The 27172-nt window shown below is 45.2% G+C and overlaps 1 long non-coding RNA gene across 2 annotated transcripts in view; it reads right to left on the minus strand.

The window, feature by feature from the left end:
• LOC138569657 (uncharacterized) overlaps positions 1–27172 on the minus strand; it is a 1296145-nt gene that overhangs the window by 41137 nt on the left and 1227836 nt on the right. For both annotated transcript variants that reach the window (XR_011303296.1, XR_011303294.1), the window contains one exon: positions 2594–2682. This is a non-coding gene — a long non-coding RNA (uncharacterized lncRNA). The remainder of the gene's footprint in view (positions 1–2593; positions 2683–27172) is intronic.

The raw sequence follows: 27172 nt of genomic DNA on the forward strand, positions 1-27172 counted from the left end.
TCTCACAACTGCTATGGGAAGAGACGGAAAAGCCGGGAATTTGCTTGCTTATGTTTAGAAAAACAAGCAGAGCTTTTAGGGAATACTAATCAGCACCCAAGGAGAACATTGATTTTTGGAATATCCAACAGATGGGCAGTGGAAAGGAAATGCAAATGAAAAATCGGTTTGACCACACAATAGGGAAAGAGGAACAGAAACGGAAAATTGTTTTTTGGGATATCAAGCTTAATTTCAATGGAAAAGAAAATGCAAATGGGATTTGATTTTTAATGAGGCTGCACATGACAGGTAGGCTCTGGGAAAGGGGGTAGCTCACACAAGGCATATCGGTTTTGGTTCAGGGTGATAGATGCAAAAAGAAAATACAGTGGCAAATGGAAATTCGTTTATCAGGGCCCAATTAAAACACAGGGACAAATTAGTTTGTCAGGTCACAATGGGATTAATTCTTTTGGGCAACACTTTATAACTATAACAATTAACAAAACACTGGGAAAAAGATTGCTGGTTTCTAATTCCACCAATCCCAACCCCGTGAAATTCAATGGGGGAATTAATTCATTTACTTACAAAAATACACTAAGGATTTACACAGACAAATGAGGGTTTTTTCAATGGAGATTTGCTAATATACACGGGAAAACAAGAGATTCTTCAAGGGGGAGATGACTGAAATGCACTGGCAAATAGGGTTTTCAATGGGGAAATTTCAATGGGGAATATTGGATGCACTGCTACAAGAAGGAAGTGATTATGCAATTTAGGGTGGGGGTTATTACTACTTACAAAGCAAGCCTTTGTTTAAGGTTCAGGAAAGCCAGCTGCATCTCAGAACACTCTGGAAAGATAGGGTACGGGTCTGGTCACTCCACTCTCAAATAAGGTAAGTTTCAGCATCCTACTCTCTGTCCTTCTTTTTTCTGTCTTCCCCGGTTTTTGTGTGTCTCCTGTCCTATTGCAGTCCCCCGTACATAGCACAAACAACATCATCTATTTTACAATCCAGGGGAAATACCCTGCAATCATCCTTGCCGTTAGGACTGGACAGTTACCCTCTCTGTCTGCCCCCAGTCAGGATTGCTTTAGGGGTTTGGAGCAACATCTATTTTTTTTCCATTTGTCATCATCCTTTGTTCTCCTTTCAACTTTTTGGCAAAAACTAGTTATGTATCACAACTTCATAATTGTACTAGCAACCGCCATACTAAATATATTTTCTGTTTTAGCTGATCATGGGGAATTAGATAAGGTGACCGCCAAATCCGCATGATGTAGCATGGCTATGTGTCACATTTTTGTGGTTTTCATAAAATGTACAACAGTTATGAATATGTAGTTATCAACCATATTCCTAATTTCATTTTCCACCTTTTCACCAACTATCACATTTGTAACATGTTCAGATCAGCCAGAAACCCAGTCTAACTGGCCATTACAGTTCCCAGAGTCACAGGTAGATGCATTTTATACACTCAAATCCGCCTGGAAATTACATGAAAAATGGTGTAAAAAAGAAATCAATCCACAGGATGGTTGCTGCGCAAAATCCCTAAAATGAAAATAGTCTTTTAAATTAATTGTGAGCCTTCCTGTGCAGCAAAGGGGAGGTCTGCTTCATCCACCACTGCCATCTGCCCCCCTGGGTCAGCCTATGACCAGAGGTTTTTATGAGTCTCTTTGAAGTGGGTGCAACAAGGATTCACACCTTTCAGACATGCTCCAGCCAAGGATGGCTTTCTTTTGAAGTCCTTGCTTCCCTAGTCAGTAGGTCTGGAGGATACTGAATTCTGACGCCCTTAAGCAGGACCACATTTTATTGCGGGTTATTAGATGTGAGATGTGACATTCAGCTGGAAGCAGGGCTTTCCTTTGTGAAGTTTTGCCCTCAGCAAGAAAAGGTTTTTCCTGAAGACTAAGTGTATCTTCCAATGGTCACTGGAGTTTTTGTGGGCAAAATATATATTGCTTTGGTCAGTCCACCCATCATTCCTGACATTTTCTGTGAGCAGTGATATTTTCCCCATAAAGCCGTTTTTATTTGCAAACAATGTAGAAAAAAACCCTGTTTTCCATGTTACAGGATTCTTTGATTCCTCCTTCTTTTGTAAATCAAACTGCTGCTTGCCCATTGATAATGATAGGTAAGCCCCTTTACACATGGCACTTTAACTTTACATGAAACAAAAGCAAAAGTCAGGCTGTTTTTGTTGCAGTGTTTAAATGCCTGCCATTCATGTCAAAGATAAAAGCCAGAACATTTTTGTTGCAGTGTGTAAATGCCTGCCATTCATGTGAATGGCAAAAGTAACAGTCAGGCCGTTTTTGTTGCAGGGTTTAAATGCCTGCCATTCAGATGAAAAGGATTTCTGTTTGGGGCCTTAAAATGCACCCCACATGTTCCGACAAGTCAGCAAGCAGAAACCGAACCACACAGTTGAGAGGCACCAACGCATATCCGCTGCAAAACACTAATAAAAGTGACATCTGCATCACAGCATGCAAAGGGCTGCGCTAATTTGGGAAAACCATTGCGCCGCTCTGGCCGTTGGGCAATATTAAAGAAATGACCCCATAATGTGAGATTACTCACGCAAGGTGCAGCCGTTTTGACGGGCCAGGCACAGTAATTGCATCTGCATAGTGAAAGGATCCTCTTCATCATCTCACTTCTGTAATGTCCTTGTTTGATGAAAAAAAACAGGATAAGCTAGAAACAATCAATCATAGAAAGAGAGGGATCCACATCTAAACTTCAAAGCAAATACAAGAGAGCACATCAGGGTCATGTGAAGAAACTCAATAAAAAAAACACATATAACCTAGCATCTAGGTACACCTCTGCCACCATAATTACACCATAACGACCAACCAAACGGGAGCAGGAGACATGTCTATGCACAGTGTCCCTCCAAATGCAATGTCTTACCTGAAGTCAGTGAACCTACAGTATCATTGAAAAGATGGCTGAAAACATTCGAGCACTATGCCAATGTAGTATGTGGCACAAATTACAGTGTGGCAAGAAAAATATAATTATTTTTACATTGTTTAGGGCCAGCAGTTCAGGAGAAATGTGAAGATATGCCTGATCTGATGTTTGTTGAGTGTGGGGATATGAATGAATATGAGAAATCAATGCTAAAGATGAACAAACAGTATGAGAAAAATCTAAGTACAATTTTAGAACAATATAAGTTTGGGAAGAGAATGCAGACGGAGGGGAAAGTGTTGAACAATACATCACGGCCCTTAGGAAGTTGGCCAAGACATGTACATTCAATCAACAATTGGAAGAAAGATCGAGAGACCAATTTATGCTACAATGCATTAGTAGCAAAGTACGAGAGAAACTGTGGACCGAGGATGACTCATCTTTAGAGATGGTCCTACAAATGGCCAAGCAGGTTGAACACACTGAGAAGTGTGTGAAGACTTTAGAAAGCAGAGTAATGGAGGTTACAGTTAAAACTAGATTTTTGATGAATACACTGTAATCATCCAATGAAGAAGCGATTGTGAGTGTAAGTAATCAGAACATGAAAAGGAGAAGAAACGCCGATAATAGAGAACCCAGATTCAACGGGTATAACTGGGAGAACGGGGATAGTAGAGAAACAATGAAAAGAGAGAGGGGTCAAAGTCACAGCACAGAATTTCAACGTGGTCGAAGTGGACAACGAGGAAGGGGACGGACTACATCAAGAACATGCAACAGATGTGATAGTCCATCCCACTGGCCCAATAGCCCAAATTGTGCTGCTCTAAGAATAATATGCAGAAACTGTAATGGTAAAGGACACCAGAACTAAAGGCACTAACATGAATTGATTGGAAATGAGGATAGTGATGAAGGGGAAGAATGTGTGTCAGCAGTAGGAGGTACCCAGAGACCACCATTATAGTAAATGGGAACCCAATAATTATGATGGTAGATTCAGTAGCCAAATACACACTCATTCCAGAAGGAGTGTGGAGAAAATTTGGACCAGAGCATTTACCTGAAGTTGACATTAAGGCAAGAGCCTATGGTGGCTCAACATCGACCTAATTGGATGGTTTGAGGCAATGTTGGGGTTCAAAGACAGATGGGCTGAAGGACGCATATACGTCTCAAAGAAAGGATCATCTCTGTTACTTAGCTGGACACATCAGAGGTTACTTAAAGTGCACCTAGATCTGAATGTAGCAAAATCAGTTTTCCTAATTGAATCCCCAGAAATTAACAAATGAAAAATACAAACTGAAATATGTAGAGATGAGATTGGCTTTGTGAAAGGATTCACGCATCGCATTGTTCTGAAACCAGGGTGCAAACCGGTGCAACAGAAACTACGAGGTGTTCCGATATCCATGAGAGATGAGGTGAAGTTGGAACTAAGTAAATTAGAAGAACAAGGAACAATCGAAAGGATTGAAGCATCGGAATGGGTGTCCCTATTAGTACTGGTGAGAAAGAGTTCAGGAAAGGTAAGGGTGTGTATTGACTTAAGAGAATGAAATAAGTGTGTAATTCCTGACACCCTTTATCTAATATTCAAGAGTTGATTTCGACAATGGGCTCTACAGAAACAATTTTGACACTTGATCTTACTGCTGCCTACCATCAAGTGAAACTTCATAAAGAGTCAAGGCATTTGACTGCATTCATCACACCACAGGGCCTGTTCCAGTACTGCAGAATGCCATTTGATCTAATATTGGTGGCCTGGGTATTTAAAAAAATAATGTATTGCATTTGTGATGGAGAGGAAGGCCTCATTTTTTTCCAAGATAATATCTTAATATACGCCAACAAAGAGGAAAAACATAACAGAAGATAGGAGAGGGTGTTTAAGAAATTGCATGATGTAGGAATGACACTCATTGGAGAAAAATCTAAGATCAATTAGAAGGAAATTGAATACTTGGGACATGTAATATTGAACGAAGAACTCACACCAAAGAAGGATCTAGCAAGTGCAATAGAACACATGGGGCCTCATCACGAGTTTGGCGGTAACCCTTAAATGCGGCAATAGCGCTATTACTGGCGCATTTAAGGGTCCACCAAATCACGGGTTTGGCAGATTTCCCAGAAATCCGCCGAAATTTCATGCTATTACCGCCGGCGGGAAATCTGCCGGCGGTAAGAGCGTGAAAATTCCCCATTGAGCCCAATGGGGAATGGGGAATTCCCGAATGGGCTCAGTGGGGAATGGGCAATACCCATTCCGCCAAACCCGTGATCTGGTGCTATTAGCGCCGGGGTGTTTGGCGGTAGGGCTATTAACGCCGGCGCTAATAGCGCCGCGTTACCGCCCAACTCGTGATGAGGCCCATGTTCACACTGACCTGCAAGGAACAGGTCAGGACATTTTTAGGTATGGCCGTATATTACTGTAAGTTTATAGGAGGATTTGCGGATCACACAGTTACTTTGAGGAGTATGATGAAAATAAACAAGAAATTCACTTGGGATGAAGGATGTGAGAATGAATTTCAGTACGTAAAAAATGCTTTGATGACGGCACCAGCATTAAGAAATGATGAGCGCAGGAGACGTACAGTGATCACAACAGATGCAAGCAATGTAGTATTAGGAGCTTTTTTGACACATATTCATGAAGGGAAAGAGTACATAATAGCATTTGCATCGCGTTTACTAAAAGGAGCAGAAAAGACATATGCAACAAAAGAAAAAGAAGCTCTTGCCATGAGGTGGTCTGCAGACAAGTTTAGAAGCTTTGTGTGGGGAATCAAATTTGAACTACATACAGATCACAAACTGCTGGTTGAAGTATTCTCAACTAAGGGCCTAGACAAAGTATCGGGCAGGATCAAAAGATGGGTATCCAGGTTACAAGAATTTGAATTTACAATAACATATATTCCGGGAGTGAGAAACTATGCAGCAGACTGCCTGTCAAGAATGACAAACAATGAGGACTCTAAGGATGATGAGGATGAACAGGAGTTGATTTCTGAAATATATGAATCCTCAATATCCAAGCAAGAGTGGTGTGAAGAAATGGCTAAGGATGTTAAAATTATGCTGGTTGTCAAAGGCCTAGAGGAAGGTGAATTGATTGGAGAAAAAAATGCGAGAAGCAGGAGTAGAAGGCTTCTGGAATGTGAGAGATGAACTATGTACTCAAGGTGGCTGTCTGATGAGAGGAGATATGTTGATACCACCTGAGGGAATCAGGGAGAAGGCAATATATCTGGGACATGAAGGTCATCAAGGAATTGTGAAAACAAAACACAGAATAAGGAATACCTATTGGTGGCTGGGATGTGACATACCGATTGAAAGAATCATCAGAAACTGTATGCTTTGTATTAACTGTGATAAAGGGTGTGTGAGTGAGAAGTATCCTATGGCTCTGGCCGAGATGTGAAGTACCGATTGAAAGAAGCACCAGACACTGTATCCTTTGTACTAACTGTGATAAAGGGTGTGTGAGTGAGAAGTATCCTATGGCTCTGGCCGGGATGTGAAGTACCGATTGAAAGAAGCACCAGAAACTGTATCCTTTGTACTAACTGCGATAAAGGGTGTGTGAGTGAGAAGTACCCTATGGCTTTGTCAGACATACCTGAGAGACCTTGGAAAGAAATTGCTATTGCTGTGCTGGAACCTGTGCGTAGTGAGGGTTGTCAGACCTTTTTCATTGTTGTTATTGATGTGTTGACTAGATGGGCAGGGTTGATGATGACCCTGAATGTAACAACTGAAAGAGTGATTGATTTCTTGGAAGAGCTGTGTGGTCATGAGGGTTACCCAGAAGAAATATTGACGGATAATAAGTCACAATTTTGATCAAGGGAAATGAAAGAGTAGCTGAGGGAGAGATCCATTACACATAAAACCAGTGCCATATATCTCCCCCAGACTGACGGGACTGTTGAGAGGTACAATAGAGTGATAAAGGAAGCGATTAGGTGGGCATTGTCCAATGGGAGAGTTTAGAAGGAAATTGTGAAGAGGATGGTTGTGGCTCATAGGTTCACACCACACAGCATAACTGGGGTGTTCCCTTTTGAATTTAGCAGGGGGAAGAAGGCCAACACCAAACTATTTCTAGGTTGGGGGGGCGTGGCTGCACGGCCATGTGAATAGACATGCTCTTGGTGGGACTCCTAGGGATTCTACAATCATCCGACAAAAAAGTGCAGTTGCACTGGCCTGGCGAGCAAGGAAACATAAGCATCAGCTTATGAATACATATGGAACACTCGTTGTCACTCTGGATCCTGCATGACTTTGGAGGCAGCAGATAGAGGGGAATGAAATTCTGGGGAGACGAAGACCTGAAGAATTAAAATGGCGACCTCCCGAGACAAAGAAGGAAAAATGGTCAGATGGACGGGGCACCTACTGTGTGATTGACTGTAGGTCAAGCAGAGCCTGGTGAACGTGCACCCTGTGGCATGCCACCGATGCGCACATGTGCCCCGGTCAGCACTGAGTGAGGTGAAAAAGCCCTGGAGACAGCACGAGGAAGAGTCGTGGAGAACAAAGCAGACCCCGCGGTCCGAAGAGTAGAAGCGTTTTGAATCATCTGGCGGGTGAGAGGGAGAGACAGGCTCTGACCCCATGCGGACCGCTGGGAGCCAGGACTGCAGCGCTGGGATTGAAGTGCCCGCTCACGGGCTCTCTCCAGCCCATGTACTGGAGTTCGGGTGGCGTAATGGACCGTGACGGGCATCAGCCCAGCTGGATGGTGTGGAGTTTGCGTGTGGGGCGAGATTAAGCAGTTGGACCACGGAGTGGCTATAGTGCCCCACATCGTGAGTAGGAGGGCGGGGTGATTCGGCTGTACGAAGCTGCAGAGGCAAATGTCAACAGAGGAGCACCAAATGGAATAAATGCATGCAGGCATGTAACAGCTAGGACGAGCTGCATTCAGACGTCCATTAGTGGGTCCGTGAGGTGGACTATAGAAGCTGCATATTACTGGCACTCCCTCAGGCAAACTATACTGGCGACACTACAGTACATTGTGCACTCCCCCACATCGTGGCAGGAGTGTGAGCACAGGGGATTGCAGATGAGCCCATGAGGCGGTGAGCCTCAGATAATGAAGGCTGTTGTGGTGACAAGGGGCATGGCCTGATCCTTGAGGTCCAGCACCACAAATAACAACATATGCCCACAGTGCTGTGGGCAGGGAGGTGTGGGTAACGAGAGGAGCACACAGCTGATGCAACCTAGGCCTAGCATAGTCAAAGAGGGGACCTATATGATCACGTGGGAGAGCACAACCCATTCCTGTGGCTAAGAAATAGTGCTGGGACGTCATTCAGGCGACTCCCCCTGAGCTCAAGCGCTAACAGAAGTCTGCCCCCAACAGGGCTGGGAACCTAAGTGAGGGGGCTCACCCACAAATCCTGCCGCAGCAAAATGTCCAACAAGCCTCCGAGACTGAAGGGCAAACAGCCTACACTAGACAAAATGCCAGGACACCGCCTGGCCGGGAAGGAGCCAGGAGCAAAGACAAAGCACTAGCCGGGGGTATGGCTGCTATGGGTACGAACCAGGAGGTCCTTGCAGCGATTGACGATTTGAAGGTGGCTTGGGAGACCAAGCTTGAACTGGCTGTGACGGAATTGAAAACAGCGCTGGAGCTCAAGGTTGGGCCGGTGCAGGAGGAAGTGAACCTTCTTAGGCAAGATGTCAGGACACTGGCGGAGCGCACAGAGAACCTTGAGAAAGAGGTGGGCCCGACCGCAGCGGACTGTGCTACGCACAAATTGGTGCTCCATGCCCTGGTGCAACGTGTGGGCAATCTGGAAAGCAGGGCGGAGGAGGCGGAAGGACATGCCCGGAGGAATAATATCCGTAACGTTGGATTGCCTGAGGGAGCTGAAGGTCCAAACCCTACAGAGTTTATTGAGACTATGTTGATGCAGGAGATCAATGGGGGAGCCTTGTCCCAGGGATTTGCAGTGGAAAGGGCGCATATAGCCCTAACGAGGAGGCCGCCACCGGGTAATCCACCTAGGCCAATGATCGCCAAGATCCTTAACTATCGGGATCGAGAAAGAATGCTTGAACACTTCTGCAAGGGCGGAACAATACAACGAGGGGCAGCGAACACAACTGCCTACCCGGATTACACCCTGCAGGTGCAACGGAGCCGTATGAACTTTGGGTCTGTCAAGAGGAGATTGCGAGAAGCGGGCCATAAGTACATGTTGCTTTACCCGGCGAAGCTGAACGTTTTTCATAAAAACAGAACCTTGTTCTTCGATACTCCGGAAGACACCATGGGATGGCTCGACATGCAAAGCTGCCCCCAGGAGTTGGACATCCAGGAGGGAAATGGAGGAGGAAGAGATGTATAGAGGGAGCACCTGAAGGTTTCGGGACTTAAGACTATGGGACTTGATTATAGTCATTGACGCAGCTTGAAGGCGGGCATGCATAGGTTGGAAGGAAACATGATCCGTGAGCACTGAGACTATTGCTTGGTAAGGGAGCCTCTGGGAGCTAGTCTTTATATCCCCATTTAGAGTTTTGTTAGGTCACTGAGTGCAGTGACACCCTGCTGGGTTCTTAGCTTGGGATTCCAAGGTGGGACCAAACGCGGGGACGCCTGAGATCCAGGGATGGAGCTGGGCAGTTGTTGGGATTGGGGTAGGAGGGAGAGGGGGGAGGGAAGGGACTGTGTGCTGTGGTTTGTTGTAGTTGGGGAGGGGGCCTACACTCCGGGATAATGATATGACTCATGGGAGACCTTAAGATAGTCACTTGGAATGTGAGGGGGCTCAACAGCTATTTGAAAAGAAACAAGGTTATGATGTACCTGCGCAGGCAGAGAGTGGACATAGCCTTGTTACAAGAAACTCATTCAACGCAAGCAAAATTGGAAGTGATACGGAAGAAGTGGAAGGGGACGGTGGTAGGAGCGGCATACTCAGCCTATGCAAGAGGGGTAATCACATTGGTAGCCCCACATGTCCCGTTCCAGCTGCTGCATTCTGCAGCAGAGACAGACGGCAGGATGGTGGTTATGAGAGGGCTGGTGGAAAATAGAGAGATCTGTATTGTAAACACTTATGTTCCGAATCAGGATACGACTTTGTACTTTAGGACCCTATATGGTAAACTCAGTGTGAGTGTGGGGGGGCTGGCTGTGCTGTGGGGGGGTGACTTTAATTGTGTGCTAAACCCCACAATAGATAGATCAGATACCAAAGTGGACAGACCCCCTCCGGCTGCAAAGGCGCTGCAGTCACTGTTGGCAGATTTCGGGCTGGTCGATGAATGGAGGGCACGCCATCCGCAGGATAGGCAATATTCATAATATGCAGCCCCACAGGGCCTGTAAACTAGATTAGACTATGTGTTTGTCACACACGAATTCATGATTGAAATACCGCAGGCGGAATACAAAGCAAGAGTCCTCTCAGACCACTCGCCACTGATGGTAGTGTGGCAGTACCGGCCCCCGAGGGGAAGAATACCCACATAGCGCTTGCGGGCAGAGACACTTAGAGACAATGTATTTAGGGAAGACATGCACAAAGAAATAATAAGTTATTTTGAAATAGATACTGGCAGTGTTAAGACAGCGGGCACACTCTGCGAAGCCTTTAAAGTAGTAGTGAGGGGAATTGCCATAGCCAAGTCCAGGGGGCTGCAGAATGGGATCCTGGCCGAGTTGCAGGACGCTGAAAAAGAGCTAGAAAGGGTATTGGAACGGAGTGGTAACACTAAGGAAGATGCAGAAATGGCACTCAGCCTACAGCAGAAATGTGCAGTATACTGGGAAAGATTATGCAGCCTAAATTATAAGAAATATATAGAGAGGCAACACGCAGAAGTGGACAAACGAGGGAGAGTCTTGGCATGGCTCTATAAAAATGAAACCCCTAGGCCTCCAATCAGAACGATAGTGAGAGAAGACGGCGGCACAGTGGATGCGCAAGAGGGGGTTAATCAGGAATTTGCAGAATATTATAGACGGCTGTACAGGGATGAGACAGGAAGTAATAGGGAGGAGATAAGGAACACGTTGGAAGATATTGGATTACCCCGGATTAGTGCAGAGGAGAGGGAGGAGCTAGATGCCCTGATCACCCTCGACGAACTAGAGGGAGTAGTAGGGCAGCTGCCCACATGCAAAACCCCGGGAACGGAGGGACTCCCAAGCAAATTTTACAAGGCATATAAAACAGAGGTACTCCCTCCATTGCTGGAGATGCTCAACGAAACATATGAAGCTGGGAAATTACCAGAATCCTTACGAGAAGCGATCATTATACCACTCCCCAAGCCCAATAAGCCTGGTAGCGACTGTGGCTCTTATAGGCTGCTGTCGATGTTGAACCAAGACAGTAAGATTCTAACAGCGGTCTTGGCGAACAGAAGGTCATCAGTAAATTAATACACCCCGACCAGACAGGATATGTCCCAAACAGGAACATCTCAAATAATCTTAGGCGACTCCACCAAGTGGTTGAACATGCTAATGGGGATGAAGGCGAGATGGCGATAGTATCATTGGACGCGATCAAGGCATTTGACTCGGTCAAATGGCCTTGGTTAATGGCGGCCCTGGCCAATTATGGTATGGGACCGGGATATCTTAAATGGGTCGAACTGTTGTACAGTACGCCAGTAGCCAGAGTGAACACAGGAGCTGTGGTTTCTGAAAGATGGCAACTCAGCAGAGGCACCAGACAGGGTTGCCCATGGTCCCCTATGCTGTATATTTTATCCTTATAACCCCAGGCAATTTATTTAAGGCAGCAATATGATGCAATAGTCATCAGAGAGACACCACATCTCATTTCATTATATGCAGATGACATGTTACTGTACCTGCGCTACCCAGAAGAGAACCTCCAATATATACTGGAAGTGATGGAGAGGTTTGCTGAACTTTCAGGCATAGCTGTGAACCCCAGTAAATCCTGCGTGTTCCCGTTGGGCAGGTATAGAAGGCTTGCGTTAGAGAATCTCCCGATCCTGCAGATACCATGGGAGGTTACAACATTCAGATATCTTGGGGTAGACGTATACCATACGGTAGAAGCTGAACATAGGTATAACACGGATAGAGCAGTTGAGAAATTGGAGAGTAGTATGACATTTTGGAAGAAACTCCCCTTGGCGATGATGGGACGAGGGGCGATGCTCAAGATGGTTGGGTTGCCTAGATTGTTGCACTGCTTTGCGAACATCCCATACTCAATACCCAGGACATTTTTTGTCAGGCTGGCTGGTATGTGTAGGGAATTTCTATGGCATGGGATGAGGAACAGGGTAGCCCTGTGGAAACTACAAAATCCATACGGGAAAGGAGGCATTAAGATACCAAACTGGGAAGTTTATTATGTAGCGAGCCAATTACAATATGTAGCCAGATGGCTCTCTGAGGAGCCTACCTTAGAACACAGGTTGCTTCAGAGGGACTGCGCCCCATACTTTCTGAGAGAAATTATATGGTTGCCCAAATCGGAATTGGGTGGTCGCCCGGGGAAGTTGGGTCTTGGGTGGGGGATGTGGCAAAGGGCATGCCGATTAATGGACAAGCCGTCCCTGTGCTCCCCACAGATCCCACTGGTCACAGTGGTAGGAAAAGAAAAGCAACTGAGGCTAATGATTAGGATGCATTGGGAACCGGTGGGGATAGCAGTGATGGGAGATGTGTGGCAGGAGGGGAAGGTACTGGAATTTGAGGAGCTGGTGGAACTGATGGGGTTGAGTGCGGGGCAATATATCACATATCAGTAGTGCGACAAATTAAAGATACCTGGTCTGAGGTGGAACTGGCGGAGGAACAGGACACTGCTTTGGACATGATATATGACGTAGCGGAAGGATGACACGAAACGTCTAGAGTGTATGAAATGATAATATCCTGAGTGAGCAGGGAGGTGGTGCAACTTAGACTGGACTGGGAAGAGGAAGTAGGGGCCCCGATGAGTGATGGGATGTGGGAGAGAGTGCAAGGATATCACAAAAAAGTATTGAGAAATGCTAGACTGCAGCAGATACAGTTGTATATAACCCACAGGGCATACCTGATGCCAAAAAAGATAGCTAAATTCAAAAACGCTGGATGCCAAGTGTGTCCAAAATGTAATGAGGAAATGAGGAAAACGCGGGAATGGTGCATATGTTCTGGGCATGCCCACTGATAGAGAGATACTAGGGAGAAATAGCACAGAAATTGGAAGAAAAGGGGATCTGCATAAAGGTGGATACTGCGTGGCCCTGTTTGGTAGTGGGGTTCCCCAGGCCGCGTAAGCTGAAACATGTAAGCAAATTGAAAGATGTAGCGTATGTCCTGGCAAAGAGAAGGATTGCGATGGGTTGGAAGGTATGTCATAGACCCAAAATGGAAACGTGGTGAAGGGATCTGCAGAAGGGGGCGGAGGTGGAAACAATGGTATGGCAGGAAGCGTGTAAAGGGGAGACAGAAGAAGCCGGAGCCCAAGCGGGCTGGAGGCAATTGATAGCTGAACTATTTGGGCGCTCGAGTGATGGACCAAGTGATGGAGACTCAATGAGCTCTGCCGAAGTGGAATCCCCACAGCAAGAGGTGGAGACTGGAAATGTGGGGGAGTAGGCTTGGGAGGTGGGAGGGATGGGGAGATACAGTGGGCTGGAATATAACAATTTATGTGATGATTGACATGATGTATCCACTGTAAATTGGGTTTGGTTTGTTTGTTTTTGGAAAATTAATAAAATCGTTTAAAAAAAAAAAAGATTTGGGAAGAGGCTCCCCTCAGAAAGCAAGAAAGAAAGAAAAGGGTAAAGGAACCCCTTAAGCCCAATACTATAAACTCAATTGTTGTGGTGTTAATCTGCCAGGAGTGACATGGCCCCAGACTTTGACAACTGGGAAAACTCTTTGTTGGAACACTCGTTACTTTCCCCAGAGGCATTTTCACACTGTCCGCATCCTGGAGGCGAACCATCGCGACAACTGTCGTTTAGTAGTTCAGAGCTTCAAACTTGTTATTTTGGCCCAATTTTCACATGGTCTCTAAAAAAACTTTTTGTTAGGCAACCCTTTTTCTCTGGCGTTCATGTGTTGATCCATGTCAATAATGTGATACCTCTGTAATGGGCCCCTGAAAGTGGTTAAACCCCAATTAAAAAGAAATGTGTACCTAATAAAGAAACAAAAAAAGAAAAAGAAACTATTTCCAGGTTGGATGGGTGAGGTGACTGGTATGAGAGTGAAGCTGGATGCGGTGGAGGACAACATTAGGAGGAGACAATTAAGCAATAAGACACAGCAGGAAAACAGGAATTTCAAGAAAGCAAAAATTGGGCTATGATCAAATTACTGGTGGTCCTGAGGGAAAATGGGTGTCAGTGGTCCAAACCTATTGAAGTAGTGGAAGTGTTTAAACATGCTGTGAGAACAAAGGATGGAAGAGTGTGGAGCAATGAAAGAGTTATGGTTCTGAAGGCTCAAAGGTTGAAGAAATCTACAGAGAAAGGAGTAGCTTTTCCTTGTCAGAGGATTCAGATACTTCAGCGGCGACTTCAGCAGCCACATCGAGGTTCGAGAGGAGCTATCGAAGACCAAGGCACTTAATTGACTATGCTGAGTAGTAGAGTCAACCAGAAGTGGTGTTCGTGTGAAGGAAGGAGGATGTGTAGTATCATGTAGAACATTAGAACGAAGCAGAGAGAAGTTCGATTCCATAACGGGTGGAAACGTGAGAAGAGGATGGTTGGAGGGATGGATGAAATGGAGAATCAGCAGAGGCAGCATTCATATCTCCTTCTTATGATATCTATTTACCTAAGATAATAAAGTTTATTATATCCTTCTCCCGCGTCTGTGTACACTTTAATAAGCAAAACAGAAAGGTGATGACTGTAAGGTTTCAAATCATTCATAAACACTGTCACAGATCTGGGGTTGAGGTGCTTGCTTGAGGCTCAATGTTATGGAGTCTGGTACTGGAGACTTAAGATGTAGTAGCGACTTACAGATGTAAGGAGAGCGTGTTTGAGACGTAATGTGTTGTAAGAGAGTTGAAATATATTGAATTTGAATACAGATATAAGATGTTTGTGGAGGGTAATTGAGACTCACACTGTTGGGGTGTTGAAGGAGGGTACTGGAGGCTTAAGTCACTAGTTTGCATGAGGTTGATGGTGTTGGGGAATGCTTGAGGCTGTGTAAACATGAAGGTGTTGGAGCAATGCATTGAAGGTGTAAGGTGTTGGAGGGCGGGAGTGGGGGCCAGACATTTAAAGCTATTGATGGAGGGCCCATAGCGACTCGCAGATGATGGTGGGGTGCCCGTGGTGAAAATGGTTGAGAGATATTCAGGCTCTGGGTGACTGGTGGGAGTAGGTTGCTGTGCAGTAGTTCAAAGGGCACTATTGACAAGAAAATCCCTTTGCCTATTGTCCATGTGTTAAAGCATGAAGTGGTTCAGGCTCTGATTGCCTTCTGGTTGGACTTGTGTTGGTCAGTTGCTGTTTCCAGTCTGTGGCCACACACTTAGCAGGCACTGGATCTCTGCGCTTCGGCGTTTAGGCCTCTTCAAGATGCTCTGTCTGCTTACAGCTTAGCCTGAGTGATATCTAATAGTCCAGGTTGTTGTGCTGCACATCTGCTTACATTCACAGTAATTTGGTACTATGGGCACACTGATATTAATGCTACATATGGTGATCCATTCTTGTATGTAACGCATATCACATTACAGTGAAATCGTAATCATATTTTTCTTAGTGCACTAAGGAACAATGCAATGTGATGCTTCCTGTTTTGTCAAGGGGTGAAAGGAAGTGTGCCATCCCTTCTTGTGATGTTACTTTGGGGTTGGGTCAAATAACATCACGTCCTGTGTTGTCATCCGAGGTTAAGGGTTGTGTGATGTCAATTCCGCTACCCCAGGTATTTTGGTGAAATGATGTCCTTGATTAAAGGTGTGCTCCAACCTCCCTTACCTCTTCAACCACCTTCCCGATTACTTCTGTAACCAATAAATCATTCATTGACATCTCGCACACCCTTAAGACAGCTGATTAAAGTGAGAGCCTGCAGGCTAAGCATGCTGTCTTCATAACAGAAGACTCTGCAGCCCTGGAACACCACAAAGCAGGCTCTAAAAAGGGGGGTCGGAGAGAGGGAAATGAGGCTAGATCTTGGGCGGGGCATAACATGGAAGGGAATGGGACTCAAGGACTGTGGTCAAGGAGAGGGCAGAGCCAGAATGGGGGCACATCCGACCCTGGTAACCGAGCAAAGATTGCGTTGCACTGGAGGAGAGCACAACCCCAGGTGCTGGTGGGAACACAAAAGTGACGAGAGCAGAGTACAGGACATATGGAAGGACTCATGCAAATTGTTGACAGTTGACCACTCGCTATCATCCTACTCTTTTGATCCTTTGTCTACTACTGCCCTTATTCCATTTCTCCTAACTGCCCACCCATTCCTTGGCCCCATCTTGGATTGGAGCTTCTTACTCCTAAAATCTACTATTGTTCATCCTTGATGCTACTCTCCCTGTCCTGTGCCACTATGCCCTCTGACTGTAAGCTTTTCTCATGTTCCTGATAAGAGCTGCACTTTCTACGCCTCTGTCTTGGTTGTTCATCTAAGTTATACACAGGAGAGTAACCCATGATATCCCCCCTATCATTATTATTGTACCCATCAACTCACCAACAGAAGCCATGCAACCTCAGTTCAGCTCTACAGATTTGATGCCATGACCATTTGGTGCAGATTTAAGACTACCATTCTTACAGACATATGTAAATGTAAGGTCAACTCACCTTTGGCAGTGAATACTGTAGAGGAGGTCCCAATATAGCCTGCACTCCAGGGCCCATTTTGAAGTACCAGGAACGTTCACACCTAGATATGTGACGTATGATGAGCAAATAAACCAGCCGAGAGCCGCAGTGGGGCTCTGCCCAGTACCTATTAGAAGAACAATACCTATTGAAGTACTAATAACCAGACAACCATGGGCAGAAAGGTATCCATTGAGAAAACCCTACCAGCAAATCAAACGAAATGAACATTGTTTAAGTACTGTACAGGAAGAAACCAGAAAATCCTTAATGGAGGGTGAATGGTGACGTCACGAGAGCCCAGACGGACTCACAGATAGAACAAATGACGAACCAAGAATGGCACAAAGTGACGAAACGCCCTGAGAAAAGAGATGGTGAGTTTAAAGTGATAGAAAACTATCAAAGCGTAAGAGAGTTGAGCTGTAAGCAAAATAAAGACAGTCGATCAGTTTATGCTTGTACATATGCTTGGAACTGCAAGAAGCTAAAGAGAACAGTGCGACTTGCTATGCTAAGTAGAAGAATAGAGCGGCAAACGCCATTGTATATAATCTACCTCAAAACTAAGCACAGTATTATAAGTGCGGGTCCACTTTGCAGAAGAAGCAGAACCAACTCAGGTTATTACAGGCCAAACGCAAGAAGTTCCATATTCTAGTATCAAGAGGAAAAAGGCTGAATTGTAACTCGGCAGAGGTAGCTCGTGCCAGGGAAGCCGAGGTCACATAGAAAGAAGCTGTAGACAGTAGCTATTTTAATTAAAGCGTAGAACAGAATATCCTGCCTCTGAAGAATTGAGATAAGAAAGCGAAGGCAGGTGGCAGGGTGAAATGAAAATCAAGTGCACAAATGGAGAGAAACGAGGCAAATCCATGGTGTAGTAGCACGTGACCAGCCGAGCGAGAGGAGGCACGAGTTCACACCTACGCTTGGCATCCGCCCAGACAGAGATATCAAATCTTTCCAGACAGAAGATGCCGTTTCGAAGCCAACCACAGTAACATTATTGACACATTGTTGTTGAAGTGATGATTGATTGTAACCTTAATTGGAGGAAGGCCGGGTAGCTGAGGAGGTACCCTGCACCTGGTTGACCATTCTGCGTGCTTCTAGGCAAAGTGGAGAGTTATGCATGGGGTTGATGCCAACCCAACCACAGTGGACCAAATAATCTAGGGTCCTATGGTTAGTAGAACCAATGAGATGTCGTACATTTAGTGACGTTTACAGTAGTCATTTATGAAGGAAGGGCTTAGATGATCACCTGACAGTGTTTACCCAATCCCCTCACTCCGTTACCATATACAGATATAGCACCTATATTAAAGTTACCTTTTTCCAACCAATAGAATTGCATGTTATTTTTTGAGTATTACACGTAAGATTTATGACGCATTTTGAGTATAAAAATTATGTTTTGTATGAAATTCGAGGGAGTTGAAGTGAGACGGGCTGTCGCACTGCTGTCGATTTCCATATTTCCAGATTTTTTGTACTTGTCATTAAACAGACTCCCCTTTGCCAAACCATTGAGTTGTCCTTATTGATTGGTGTTGGAGTAAGAGACCCTGCACCCCCATCCATCTCGAGGTGCAGCTATCTCGTCTTAAAGTGCTGAAGAGCAAAACCCTCTATGGGCCAGCCGGGTGTCTCTCGGTACACTTGGTAGCAAAGATTGGATGGTTTATCGACTATCGATTATTGATTGAAGTAAGACCTATTGGTAACTCTAGGTCTTCGGCAATATCACAAGTCCCTTGCCATTCGGCTGAATAGACCGTGAAGCTCCCTGTAGACAAAGGTAGAATAAGTACAAAAACTGCAGTCAGGGCCTGAAGGGACCCGTTTTCCCAACACATCCCTTCCTATTCCTACGGGCAGCTGATCAGGCAAAAAGCTGAAGAAGGCGGTAACGAAGGCGGTGATCCCGAGGGTCCAGAGACAAAAAATGCGAACGGTGAGTGAAACAAAAATGTAGTGCTTTGGCAAACAGTGCATGCCTTAGAATAAGTAAAGGGAAAAAGGTAACAGAGGGAGGAAAAACAAAATATAGTTAGAAGTAGAGAAGACTATATATATATATATATATATATATATATATATATATATATATATATATATATATATGGATAATGGGCCTCATTCCGAGTATGGCGGTAAGGGATACCGGTCACCGTTAACGAGACCGGTGCCGGTAATCCCTTACCGCCACATTCCGAGTTCCCTTTGTGCCCTCATCCTTAACGCCTGCAGGCGTTAGGGACGAGGGCGCAAAGGGGCTTTTTAGCCAATAACGGTGACCGTAAAGTATGGTCACCGTTATTTGCAATTTCCCCATTCCCATTGAGTCCTATGGGGGCTCATTTGGGAATGGGGAAGAGCCCTGGGGAATGGGAAATTACCGCGCTGGTCAACTTGGAATAGGGCGGTAATTTCCCATTCCACCAGGGCGGTGCCGGTACGGGTCCGGTGCCGACCAAGGCGCTACTACCGCCATTGGTTAGCGCCGGACTCGGAATGAGGCCCAATGACTCTAGAATAATTAAATAAATAAAGGTTACCGGGGTGGACACCCGAGAAGAGAGAGGTTACCAGGGCGGACACCTGAGAAGTGAGAGGATTCGCCTTATTCCTGCGCTTAAATATAGCGGCTAGAAGAAACGTGTACCCAGAGTCCCACATAATGGGGAACAAATAGACCACCACAACGTTTAATGACGTTGTGAAAGAGGTTCGTTTACACTCCATGAAGGGGTAATGATTAGAGGCAGAGATATCTGTGGTCTGTTAAGCGTCTGTCTTACATGTTTTCTGTCATGACATCACATGTGACATTTTTTAAGAAAACTGACTTTTTTTGGGCGATTCAATAGCTGAGACAGAATCGCATATGAATTTATGAATTTATGGTTTTTGAGCAAATTGGTAATATACAATTTTTTGGGTGAAAATTTGGATTGGAGCTTGCTGTGTTTGGTGCTCGCTCATATTGTCACGAGTTGTTTAAGCCACACAAAAGCATTGGCAAGTGTTATGTAAGAGCAAAGGGAACAGATTTAAACATGGAAGACATAACTCCACTAGCACACTTATACAAGCAATTGCCAAAACGCGCACCCAAGCTAAAGAGGTATAGCACCGAGTGGGTCAAAGGTACTGCCCATAAGATATTTATGCCATGGCCACAAAATGGGTCTTTATCTAAAGCCGTTTTACAACATATGACGACATATTTGCATGCCACATATACAGGCAAGAAGTTAGAAAAACGCCTTGCTATTCCTGAATTGTGGAAAATGTATGAACAGGTAAAGGAGGAAGAGTCGCCAACAGATTGGATACTTAATGTATGCACTGAGGGAGGTGAGACGCCTACCGCTCCACCTGCCCCACCCAAAACGAAAGATGAAGGAAGTAAGGTTGAGGGAACTTAAAGCAGCCACAGGGTACAGCAACCCCGCATATGAGTCACCTACACCTACACAATGTAGTGACGAAAATCCATGGAAGGAAAAGGACAAGAATATCACCTCCACAGTCCCAAGGGACAAGGGGAGGCGAGATGATGAAAGGAAAGACCAGGCACAGACAAGTGCATCGCTCGACAAGGAGAGAGAAGGGAAGAAATAGAAAGGGAGCGGAGACAGAACTGATGAGATAGCATTCACAAAGGACGATTGAATGGGAGGACACATTTTATTGAAATTCGATGGTATTGATGACGCAAAACTAAAGGAGAGGTTAGATGAAACAGAGAGAAACGGGAAAGAAAAGGAATTAAGAGACGAAAGGATAAGAAGGAAAGACAGACAAAGGCGAGAACAGCTATATCGCGAGGAGCAAGAAAAACAGCTTGATCGCAACCCAAGAGCAGCCAAGGATCGAGACAGACAGGAACAGCAAAGGTTAGAAGAAGAGCAAAGAATACATGAGAAAAGAATACGAAGAAGAAGAGATGAGGAAATACGAAGGGCAGATGAATGTAGAAATGAAAAGAGAAAGGAAGAAGATAGGGTCAGAGAAGAGGCGAGGAAGGGCAAAGAATTTGATGACTATATTGAACGTAAGCGAAGACAGAGAGCACGCGATCTTGAATATTTGGAAAGGGAGGTTAAAAAACCTGATCCAGTTGTAGACTGGGAAGACATTGAAGAATGTTTTCCTGCGTACGATTCGGCACCAGGCACGTCTAGGGTGAATAAGGATGATGACTTCGACACCAGAAGCATCTGAGAAACGATCGATAGAATATATGATGAAATGGGGTTAGAACAAATACCCCAAGTAAAGGGGGAAGACGAGCGCCTGGAGAGCAGTCAACTGTATGACACTGAGGATGTCACCCGGAGTAGCGGGAATAAAGACCTATCCCTGGATAGACTGAAATAAGTAGGAATAAAGAAGATACAAGAAGTTGCATGAATTGGGAACACACAATGTCTGACTCCGAAGGAGAGGAGCGCGAGGACAGAGAAGGAGGGAGACAGAAAGAAGGATGTCTCCTAAGAGAAAAAGGGATACGATGGTCAGATACTAACGGGTCCGCACCGAGGGCATCAGAGTCAGCCATGCGGTCTGACCGACAAGAAGTAGTATCTCACGGTCAGAGGGGGGTGTCTTCACTGCCCTATGTGGACAGACTAAGGACATTGTCAGGTAGACGGCGATGCAGGAATATTACCTGTGCAATGGACAGGAGAACAATGAGAGAAGATAAAGAGTGCTACGCATTCCAGTTTCCGCTACTAGAGAAGGGGGGAGTAAGACCACAATATATTCCACGGCCACACATGTATCAGGAAAACTTGAAAAACAAGCTTCCAATTCTGACATCGGAGTCCGAAAATGGATACATGAGTTTGAAAAAATGACAGGGGGAAATACGTTAGCCATAGGGGACATTAAGGGTCTCCTAATCGCCATAGTTGGTGAGAGAGCAGACGACGTGTGGGCAAGGCCAGGGTACCCTGGTGTAACCACAATCAATACCGCACATGACGGAGCGCCATTTAACAATTGCAGAGCAGCAGTATGGAAAGCACTATGAGTACTTTACCCAGACACTTCCGATCTGGGAGCTATAATGACTCAAAAAATGAAGGATTCTGAAGATCCGTTAATTTATTTACAGAATTTCCAAGGTGCGTGGGTGCTCGAAACACATGAATCTTGGACAAAATCCATACCTGTGTTTTACCACATATTGTGCTAAGGATTGCCAGAACCAGTACAGAAACAACTCAAGAAATTGGTAGGAGTTGAGGCTAAACCTTGGGCTGAAATACAGTTGACTATCGCACACTATTGCAGACTATTACAGGAAAAGAATAGAAAGAAGGAATCAACTCGAAAGGGTGAGGAAGCAAAACTGGTGCAGAAGAAAGTACGCTCTTGAAGGAGCCATGCTAACTAACGCAGCTGAACAAAACATGCAGCAGGTGGCTAGTCCACAGCCGAATAATCAGGGTAACGTAGGATTTTACCTACGGGGGAGAGGATTTATGTGAAGAGGATGGCAGAGCAGTCAGGGAGGCTTTCAAAATAATCAGAGAGGCTTTCAAAACGTGCACAATGGAAACCCAGATACGTCAAATGGGCAAATAATCTGACCACCACCAGTATGTTGGCTGTGTGGAATGACAGGACACTTGGCGCGCACATGCAGAAATCAAGGCATGATGCAGAACGGCCAAGGGATGGGAGCAGGCATGGCGAATCCACTTGCAGGTGTACAACAGGGCGTTGCACAGAATCACACGGTGGAACAACAAGCGCCAGGAGCGCAGCACGGAGTGCAACCTCAGAGCATGGGCAGTTTAGCACAAGGACAAATCCAACAGGCACCGTTGCAAGTGTCACAGGCAATGAGCACAGGGCAAACCCAGAACCCTGGAAGGGGAAGCAACAATGGGAATGGGGAAAATGTACAAGTGCACGGTGGCCCAAAATTGTATGTGAACTAGGACAGCTCACTGGGAACCCTGATTTCCTCTATCCTATCAGTGACACCAGTTTTCCTTGTCCGGCGAGGCCATAGATACTCAGAGTTTTACAGGAGCTCACAGCCGAGTTCCCTTTACAGACGCACTCCCAGTCTCCATAGGAGAGTGCAAAATGAATGTACCTTTATTGTATTCACGTCAGACCCCAGTAAACATTTTGGGTCGAGACCTAATGACAAAATTGAACATGACAATTTCGTTCATGGAGGAGGGCATAGTATGCTCCACTCCAGGAATGCACTACTCAAATATATGTGAAATGATTAGAGCATATTCAGGACACATAGCCATGAGGGCCATACCATTAGAGCCAGACATTTTCGCATATGGCATGCGTGTGCTTATGGCGGGATTACCGGGCCTTGCAGACACAATCATGAGAACCCCAGATGAGTTTTTATTCAGACCAAGAATACCTATACATGAGGAGGAGGGACAAGTATTTCCCTTGATGAAACACGCAGCTGCAGTGCGAGGGAAATTGGTTTTGGTTGATGGTTACCATGAGGAGGGCAGACAATGGTGCACGATTATCACCATCAAAGAAGGATATCGAGTGACTGACATCACCGATGATGATCTGTTTGAAGAACAACCGGATATGGGAGAGACAATAGTGGAAGTGAGTCTCACCTTCTGGGTAAAGATGATTAAAAGAGAAGTACCTCAGAAAATGATGTTGGCACTAAAACGTCCTGAATATTTTGTGACGTCACCATGTAATAAGTCAGTAATAAGTAATAAGTCAGTTTATCCTGTCAGGAAATCAAAGGGGGGGGGTCTTGGAGGCTAATTTAAGATCTTAGACCGATAAACGATATTGTTGAGGCCGAGTTCCCTTTAGTCCCTAACTCGTCTACAATTCTATGTAATATACGTGTTGAGGCAAAATATTTCATGGTGATTGACTTGGAAAAATGCATTTTTCTTAATCCTGTTGCACCGTGACTCACAAGATCTGACATCATTCACATTCAGACAAATGCGTCTGAAAAGCACAAGGCTGCCACAGGGGTACTGTGAGTCCCTGTCTATTTTTAACAGTCCTGCAAGTGGATTTAAGCAACATTGCACTAGAAAGTGTTGTCTTACAATATGTGGATGACATCCTGATTTGCAGCACCACAGAAGAACAATGCAGGCACCATTCTGTTCAGCTATTGACTATATTGGCTGAGAAAGGATATAAAATTGACAAGGAAAATTTACGATATTGTCAACGAGAAGTGCTGTACATAGGCCAGTTGATCTCACATGAAGGGAAGAAAGTGACCCCAGAAAGGGCTAAAGCCATAATGAACACAGCTAAGCCACACAAGATAAAGCAAATGCAGAGCTTTCTAGGCCTATGCAATTATGTAAAAGCATGGGTTTTCGATTACAGCTCTTATACTAAGCCTTTACTTCAGGCCATAAAGAAGGCCCAAGTGACAAAAGAAAGGATTGAATGGTCTGAAACCATGGAGGAAGGGTTTACTGAACTCAAGAAAGCAATTTGTACAGCTCCAGTTCTCGGAATTTCCAATTATGCAGAGGAATTTTACCTGTTTTCACACACTAATGGCAGCGTTATGACGGCAGTACTCGCTCAAGGAACCCCCTTGGGGTACAAACCCTTAGCATACTACAGTGGGAATCTGGACCCAGTAATAAGAGGCCATTTCCCATATGAACAAAGGTTAGCTGCCGTAACGTTCGCCACAGAGAAAGCTACAACCATTGTGATGGGATACTCCATGACGTTGTACGTCGAGCACTCACTATTTGCCATTCTAGAGAAACCAAGGGGCACATTGACATCTCAGAGAGCTTCTGCTTATGAAGTGATCATATCAAACCCAGCGATTAAGATAGTCAGATGTAAGATAGTAAACCCAGCCATGTTCATCGCAGAACCAGTCACTGAGGCAGAACCGATACATGACTGCGCGAACTACGTAGAATTCTATGATGAAATTCCCAGGGTGGAAGAAAATGCCTTGGCAGGAGGAGAGATCGTCTTTATTGACGGGTCTTCAAGAATCGAACAAAGTGATGGGCAGAGATACACAGGTGTTGCTGTGATAAAGCACATAGCAAATGGAGAGTTTCAAGTACTTCTTAGTGCACAAATACCATCTCACTATTCAGCAGAGGCTGCAGAATTATTGGCGTTGATACTCATCATTGAAAATCACGCAGACCAGGAAGTAACGGTGTACAGTGACTCTGCCTATGTGACGTCAACAGTGCATGCAGGCTTAGCGCGCTGGAAAAGGAGGGGCTACCTCCGAGCAGACGGCATGCCAGTGCAGCACGCAGCCTTATTGGACAGGCTAATTAAGGCATTACAGCTCCCAGTGGGCATAGCGGTCGTGAAATGCGCCGTCCACACCAAGGGGACAGACTTTGTCTCATGCAGGAACCAAGCAGCGGACACAGAACCAACGTATAGCATCCAAAAGTGAGACGTTTATGGAAGTGGCATGCACCAATGAAAGGATGATGGTTGCACGGGTGACATCAGAAGCCTATAACGATCTTGGGCAGACACAATTGATGGAGCTCCAAGGGGAGACACCACAGGAAGAGAAGAACTTGTGGAAAAGTCGAGGTTGTTCTTTAAACCCCTCTGACAGCTTGTGGCAACAAGACAGCACTGGTAAACCAGTAATGCCTGTAGCCCTATTAATAATAGTGCTAGAGCAGCTGCATTACCCAGTGCACATGACAAAAGAGAATCTAGCAGCAATGCTTGCAGAAGACTGGTTCATTCCGAATTTAGCAGAGTACGTTGCATTTTTTATGGTGAACTGCATACTCTGTCAGCAATTCACAGCTGGGCACACATTACAAGTAATGAGAGGAGTCATCCCTAGGCCAAATGGGCCTTTTCAGCACTTGCATGTCGATTACGTCGACATGATTCAAGTATGCAACGGGTACAGATACTTAATTGTTGTGGTGTTTCCATTCTCTAGCTGGATAGAAGCAGGTCCATGTACACACCCAGACTCTACCTGTGCGGACAAATTTCTAGTGTTCCCCAGGTGGGGGGTTTGTGAAGTCATGAGATCAGATAATGGGTCTCACTTTGTCAATACAGTGTTTGAGCAGATTAGCTTGCTGCTTGGTATAAAGCACAAGTTCTCGTCAGCGTTTCATCCAGAAGGTAATGAGATCTGTGAGAGGCTCAACGGCTTGTTAAAGGAAAGGATAGCCAAGTTGAAGCTTACTCTAAAGAAGGGATGGTTGCACTGCCTTCCATTGGCATTGTATGCTCTTCGCAACCAACCTGGCTCCGACCATCATCTTACGCCTCATGAGATAGCCACAGGAAGAAGAATGAGAACTCCCCTCACACCCCGAGACAGAGCTAGATGTGATGCCCAGTCAACAGGAGAGGTTTTAGGATCCGAAATGCAAAACTATCTGAACTGTATGACATCTTGCCTTACTGTAATTTCAGACCAGCTGCAGCAACGACAAGCAGGGTGCAGCGCAGCACAGAACACAGAAGTAGACACTGCATCAGACTCAGTTCAAGGTCTACGTGTTCGACTCTTCTTCCCTGGTGATGCCATCTTGGTGAGGAATCATACTAGGAAAAAGTGGGATGAACCAAGATTCAACAGTCCTTTTATCATAGAGGACTGCACTCCGTCCGCTGTGAAGCTACAGGGCAGGAGAGCTTGGATTTTTCTCTGAGACATTATACCTTGCATCGGAGAAAGCCCCCTGCCTGCACCCCAATGAGAGAAATTGACGAGCAAGGGGGAAGAACCGCAGCACGTGCAGACAAGATCCATGACAAGGAAGAAGGATGCATGACCAGCAAAGTAAAGACAAAGAACTTTTTGCAAGTTGTGGCTTCATTTTGGACATTCCTCTAAGCAAAAAATGGAGCTAAGGACATAAAAACTGACACCCAGTGCATCCTAGTTGCAGGGTGAAGAAGAAAATTGCACGTATAAGCCACAACATACTCTGTTGATTTGAACTTGGAACTGAGGCACACTTAAGCCTTGATGAGAAAAAAGACTATGACAATTTTTGACTGAGGATATTTGCATTGAAAGCAAAAACAGTATCCTGATTCATTCCACACCGGAACCCTATTTGAAGTCACTTATGGGGTCCCACGGTAGGGACATCACAAAGGACATAGTTACCTACTTCAACCTAGTGCTAAGATCATACCTGTCATTAGTAGGAAGGATCACAAGTGTTGCAGACTTTCTCCAAGATCCTGAAAACGAAAAAATAATAAGGCAACTGCTTACTGTCATTGCAGAACAATTAATTGTACTACCTGAGTACAGTGAGAAAGAAGCAAATGTTCCCAATACAGGCGGAAAAAATAAATGAATTTATCCTCACAGTGTTCTTTCGTATAATTGAAGACTGTCCA

Source organism: Ambystoma mexicanum, chromosome 2q (genome assembly GCF_040938575.1).
Source record: "Ambystoma mexicanum isolate Mex_15411 chromosome 2q, UKY_AmexF1_1, whole genome shotgun sequence".
In the NCBI taxonomy this organism is placed as follows: Eukaryota; Metazoa; Chordata; class Amphibia; order Caudata; family Ambystomatidae; genus Ambystoma; species Ambystoma mexicanum.